The 6,791-nt window shown below is 38.8% G+C and overlaps 1 protein-coding gene across 1 annotated transcript in view; it reads left to right on the top strand.

Moving 5' to 3' along the window:
- LOC111248636 (protein Smaug homolog 1-like) overlaps positions 1-6,155 on the top strand; it is a 32,257-nt gene extending 26,102 nt beyond the window's left edge. Inside the window, exon 2 of the mRNA XM_022801309.2 lies at positions 1,798-6,155. The gene's annotated coding sequence lies outside the window, so the exon portion shown is untranslated. The remainder of the gene's footprint in view (positions 1-1,797) is intronic.
- Positions 6,156-6,791: the final 636 nt, after the last annotated feature.

Consider the following 6,791-nt stretch of genomic DNA (forward strand, 5'->3'; position numbering starts at 1 on the left):
TATATATAGTTCGGTTTGCGTTACGTTTTGAACTTTCTGCATGATATATCTGAAACGGGTCGGGCGCTGTCTTTCCGAAAGCTCTGCGTAGTTAATCCACATACTTGTTAGAGTGAACTTCTTAAAAAAAATATTGGAATTCATATGAAAAATAGTTTTCTCATACCGTTTGCCACCAAAATACCAAATAAGAAGCCCGATTTTCGTCCGAATCATGACTTACGTTGTGTCAATCATGGAGCGTTTAGCTAAGAAAAATATTACTACATTTCTCCTTTTCAATCTTAGTCGTAGCCGTATAACAGAAAAAAAACGGTGCACGGCCATTTACTTTTGTCTTACAAAAATTCATACCTTGTATTGCGTTTTAGTAAAATCCAGCCGTACTTAGCTTCATCTACGCCAGACTATTTTGTTCGTAGTATTCTCGCATGTCGAAATATGCCCAGTTTCATCCATTTAGCTACACTTGCGGCCAAACCTGTTGCTCATGCTGAAATGTACCGGGGCACAAATGCCAGTAATGCTGACCCACAGCCCATCCATATAGTCTACATCAGTAACAAATTGGTCGTTGTCGGCACAAGTGAGATGCAAATGTTATTCCACTATAGTAATATTGAGTTGGTATAATAATGTTGAGCGCTTTTACTTTATTTAGCCTCTTACTATATCACATAATATCGCTATTCTACTGAAATGTTGTCGCTTGCATAACAACACGGCGATAACAATATGACAACAGCGTCTTTCCGTAAACGTAGCCAGCGCAATTGGAAGGAGGAAACCGTGGGTTCCATCTCACTCAACCCGATTTCCTGTTGGGATGGGTAGCTGGCGGCTGATGCCCTGCTCCTGTATTTCTCTGTTCACATGCCCGGAATCGCTCTACGTTCATATCGGTGCTCTACCATATAGGAACTTACAGGTTATATTCTTTCTGGTGGGTGAAGACCTTGCCAGCTGGCTATCTTGATAGTGTTATCTTCTACACTACACTTTTCTCTTGGCTGCACAACGTCTCTGTTGGTATTCACCCTTAATCATTTTCAAATAACTCGATTGCCTGGATTATGACCGCAGCTCATTGTCAAACATTTCGGTGTTATTTGTGCCGATTTATATTGCCGTCGTCGTCGTGTTTTCATCATGTACGTAGTAAACCCTTCAGAGGCCATAGTGGACCGTCACGGAACATTATCGCTGGTGGCGGCACCGTCAAGCACAGCTAAGCTACCGTTAAGCACGTTAAGGGTAGACCTGCGTGATGAAATCGTGACCATGGTTCGGTGACAGCATCGGTTAAACGCGTACAGCGGTAGGACAAATAGTACTGCCGTTATTGTTGTTGTTGGTTTGTTTTGCGCGAGTATGTCGATATGTTATGTAAGTTATGTAACCTATCAACTGTATGGCGAGGTATGATATTAGTGGAAGGTTTCTAATTCACGATGTGAAGAAAAAAAATCAGGGCCATATGTAGGGGCATAAAAATAACATTGAAATAAAAGACATCAGGTTTACCATTGACACTGGATTTAGCCAGTTTCCAGTTGTGTGGAGAGAAGCTCAACAAAGCTTTGCTTAGAGAAATAGATGTTCTATCTGGAATATTGCCTCGTTAGGCTCTTCGTTTAAACGTTACTACTATGTCTAGACAGATTGTCATGGTGTTATTACAGGTATCAGATACTTTTTAGATCTAGAGTAGAAGCTTCGTCTCTTACCGTTGGACAAGTGTGCTTCTTTGCCACATCTGAAATCTAACAAAGTTTGCCTTTTCTTTTTCAATTTCAGATACTCGCGTTCTGTAAAAAATGGCAAGAAAAAAGAGATTGAACATGAACTGTCCGGATCGAACCGAACTCACGTTGCCAACGCTGAAAGCTGATTCAACAGTAGAAAAACAAGATGTGCTTGCGACGTGTCGAATCTGATGCAATAGCAACCGGGAGAGCATAGCAAAAAAACATTGCCCATACCCAAGATCAACCCGCCAAAGCATAAAAAAAGCGTTAAAGCAGCCGACACGAGTAGGGTAAAAAAGGTGACCAATGTAAAGCAAAAAGGAAGTGCTTTACACCGTTCCCCCTGCATTGTCAGACACGTTATAACAGGATGGCAGTGTTTCTTATAAAAGGTTGCTTCAAATACATATTTGGCTAGACATTTGTTCCTTTTCCTATACAACATTTTTTCCCTGAATGATAAAAAGAAAACAATGTTTGCCATACGATACGCAAACTTGCGTTTGCTGTGAAGTTGAAGATGACCTCAAATGTGTGGCCTACACCCTCAGAACGCTCCACTTCAGGATGATGCGTGAGCCAGTCGGAAAGCACGGAAACAATGCAATGCATTGACAACATTTATTGGACAAAACATCTAACCCTTTCCACTAGCTGAAAAATACCTGATGATATACAGTTTTTCGTGCAGCAAGTAGAGATTTTGTTTGAAAATTTTGTGGAGCCGATAAAAACCGCAAACTCGTCGTGTCGATTCTATTACTCATAGATGCAATAACGGCGTTGTTCTCTCTTCAAGCAACTCTAATAAAAAGGAGGTCACTAAAACGTAAAAACGACCGTCATAAAGATTTACCGCACGCATGAATGTTGTGTTTGTCTAAATAGCGTAACTGCCAATGAATGTTTCTCGTGTACATCTTTGTCAGCACTGATCAGTGGACGGCGGCTTTTCGGCTAAATCGTTCTTCATCGATAGCGGTAAATAAAAGACGTTATTTGCTGCGATACGTTGCCACCGCTCGCACCTCACCGTTTAAAAAAATAAACACGGTCCTATCTTCGATATTTTATTGTATGCAGCAAATCGACGAAGAGAGGCAAATCGTTGATAGGAAAAGCACCAGTTAACGTTAAGGACACATTTGCAATTCGAGCGATTGCCCCAGCACAACAAGGACGAAGAGGGAAAATGATTATCAACGCAGGGCTGTGGAACGTCGTAGATGCACCGTATAGCGTACGGGCAACCCGTATCTTCAAAACAAAAACATTCGATTTGAACGTAACCTCTCACCAGACGTTTTGGGAAAGGCGAAAGATGTTTGACCAGCAGTCGTTGTTTGATACGGCGTAAATTCGGCTTCGTTATCGTCAACCGAAGGCCTGAAGCAGAAAATTTGTACCAAGTGGATTACTATATCAGGGAAATTGAGTGGGGATAAACCCGACATAAAAAAATACTTCTCTCTAGGTAAATAGGTTCAATCAAATAAAAAAAATAATTGCAAACGGATAAAAATTGTACTACTGTCGGTGCGTGACATAGTTATATGAAACCGAACGCTGCATAAATTACGTAATAGAAGATAATTAGATTGTTATCATGACATTGATATTGTCGATGACGAATGTACCCCGCCTGTTTTTCCCGCTTGGATGTCGCATTCATAGTATTATGTGAAATTGCGAAAATTGCTAACGAATAGAACAACGACGTTTAATGTAACTAACAATGATGATCATGCACCTGATGAAGATCGTGTTAATGCTCGTTACGATTCACTATGATCATTACGCTTGCAAGATGTTTCATTTTCTGAGAAGGCCTGAAAAACGTTCAGCAAACATTGAGCTAGCAGATAAACTTTCCACAAATATGGCAGTATAACAATAGAGTTTTGCGTGTACGCACATAAATGAGATTGCATCACATACCATCGGAGAAGGCGATAGCCGACCAGCCAACCAGCCGCACCAATGAATAAAGGCGATCCTGTTTATTCTGTACAAAGTAATAATAACAACGGAAAACCGACTGAGCTAATTCAGCGGTCGTTATTGTCGTTGTTATTGCTAGTGAATCACTCGGTGACTGCGGGATGCCATAAGTAAATACAGAGGAAAAAAGGAAGATGAATTTTTCAAAAGCATATACTAAATGTATCATCACAAAGACTACGGCAACACTACCGCAACGGGTGAAAAACATTTTACACGGAGCCATCCTACTACAATCTCTTCTTGTGTGAACTCTCTTTCATATGCACACAAATTATATACACGAGCGTGCACATTTCGAACAGAAGCAAAAACAGCCTTCTGGTACTGAATATATAGTTCGACAGTTTTAGTCTATCGTATTTTAAAGAACACCAATATATTAATAAACCTATTATTGATTTACGATTTGCTATTATTACTAGACGACTATAATAACCGAGTGATTGACTGATTGATTGACTGATCGTGAAGAAAGGAAGGGAAAGGAATTCACTGATTCATTAAAGCCATTCGGTGCGGGTTTGCGAATGTCGGCAAGAGAATCATTGTTAAGTGAATCATTGTCAATGCCGGTGAAGCTGCGCTTCACCATTGCAAAATAAAAAAACAGATTACCTACGCTAATTCGCTCTACGGCATATTCCTGGTATGTAAATACCTCCTCCCCGCCATTTTTCACTAAGCTGGGAAACTATTGGAGCACGATAGTAATGCACGATTTAAAAAAACAACAGAAATAAATAACTTCTAGGCGAGAAGACACAAAAAAAAACACTTACAAAAGAGATAAACGAAAAACTAAAAAAATGCAATAAAAAGTCTGTAAATGGAAAACATATATATGCTGGAAGCGACGTCGCTATTGTCAGTAAATATATGTAATTATATGTGACAAAAATAGCAAATAATCCTAGCTACACTACGATTTGGCTGCGTGGTGGCGAGAAAGTTTCGAGAGAGAAATATCTTTGCCCCTATTGGTGGTCGTAAAAACTTGTTTCTTTGACTAGATTATATTATTAGATTGCCTACTAAATAAACATTCTCCGTTGTTTTCAAACTAATAAGACCTGAAAAACTGAATTATGTTTCGAGCTGGTCTAACGTTTAAATATGTGATCGAACAAACGATCTATAAACATTAGTTCCGTCAAAAAATGGCCAGTTCCTTAGTTCAAAATTCTAAATAAATGATAATACAACAGGAGGCTACAAGTGGCCACCACCTCGAACTAAATACCCGTAACGATGTACAATTTGAGGTGGGGTAAATTATTACAGTCGATAGAAAACGATAAAAGGTACAGATGCACACGAAGTGTAAAAACAACACTGACATTTTAACATGAAGCAACAAGCTCTCCAGAATATAGAAGACAAAAAGCAAAACTCAAACCAAAATGAAGGAAAAGCAAAAGCACCATTCATGCTATCACCGGACGCTGGCGACGGTGTTGTTAAACATTATAGATAGACGTGGGTTATATACAGTAGATAGTGAAACGTAGAGTGGAAAAGGCAGTTTCGATCAGATTTCAGAATTTTAGATGGATGGTCGAGCGATCTAGTAACCAATAATGGCCCACCAAGATGCAGGATGATGCAAAGCGAACAGATACTGTAAATAAGCAAATAGGGAGAGGCAGTTGAAAAGGGTTGCTTATTAACTAGACTTGAAAAGTGTTGATAAATTAATCAGTACGATATTTGTCGTTTTACATATTGGCACAGATTTGGGCTTCACAAAAAACAGCTTCGACACCAATGGCATCCTAAAAGCAGTGTATCGATGGGGCCTGTACTTTGGTTAAAATTACTACGAATTATTGTTGTCGCCGTGTCTCTCAGCTATTACGTATACGGTGGACGAATCCGTCAAGTATTGGTAATATGCGTCCGTTTGCATTTTTCTAACTTAACCGCTAAATTGTTTCGGACCTTTAATAAAAAAAACTAAAAGAGAATGTACTTACACGATCCAACATGAATTGTCTACTGCAATCTGTCCGAAAATACAAATTAAAAACTGGTCAGGAAATAGAATTATTAACGAAATGTTGAAGTAGATTTACTCATGCAGTCTGCTTGGTACGGGCATCACGATTTTCGATAGGGATGGCGTCAATAACGTTAGCGACACCAATAAATCTGAGTAGATATTCGAGCGACATTCCTAAAAATCTGAGTACTGTTCGCTAGGAAGACTACTTTAGGTGCGACGCTATCTGAAGCCTGAATCGCTCCCGATGGTAACTGACCAATTTGCCTTTTCTCTAACGCCATTCTTCTTTTGCTATCAGAGAAAAATAAAATCATGTGTAAACCCCTCACGAGACATATATAAGTAAATTGGAAAATCAAACAATAAAAAAAGGACAACGATCAAGTGAAAGTTTAAAAGAAGCCGTATTCATGTGTTGTTATTTTTAGGTAATTTATTTTATTAGGATATGAATTCTGTGCAAATTTATACTTATTATTGAAAATAAATAACGAACATCTGCTTCGAGTGACTTACTCAGTGATGGCGTAGCGAGTATTTACCTTCAAAATTTGGGGGATACATCAAAGCGTGAATTCCAATCTGAAACACACGTTGACTCGTGCCGGGAACCCGTAAATATGGTAAGACGTAAAACTGGAAAAATTCAATTTTATAGTCACACGTTCGTGAATTTATTATATATTTTTATAATAGCGCAATAGCTAGTTTGTTTGCCTGCAAACATAGGGACACCTGAGCTGGCCAGAATTCGGATCCGGCCGTGTAGAGTAATGCCTAGTGGCTTAAATACCTATTTTTTTTTTAATTTTTAAATAAAATTTAAATTAGATAGAAAAAACACATACAGAAGCAGAACGATGCTGGGTGCAGTTCACACGGTGGTTACTAAGAGCGGCCTAATATTTGAGTACTTTTAGTACTACATTTTATTTGAAGTCTATTATCTAGAATTACACAATATATCATATCGTCATATATAATATCTTCTAATGTGCATAAAGTGCTACGTCTAAAGTGCAATCAATTTTGTCATG

Source organism: Varroa destructor, unplaced genomic scaffold (genome assembly GCF_002443255.2).
Source record: "Varroa destructor unplaced genomic scaffold, Vdes_3.0 BEIS01000004.1, whole genome shotgun sequence".
Taxonomy (NCBI): domain Eukaryota; kingdom Metazoa; phylum Arthropoda; class Arachnida; order Mesostigmata; family Varroidae; genus Varroa; species Varroa destructor.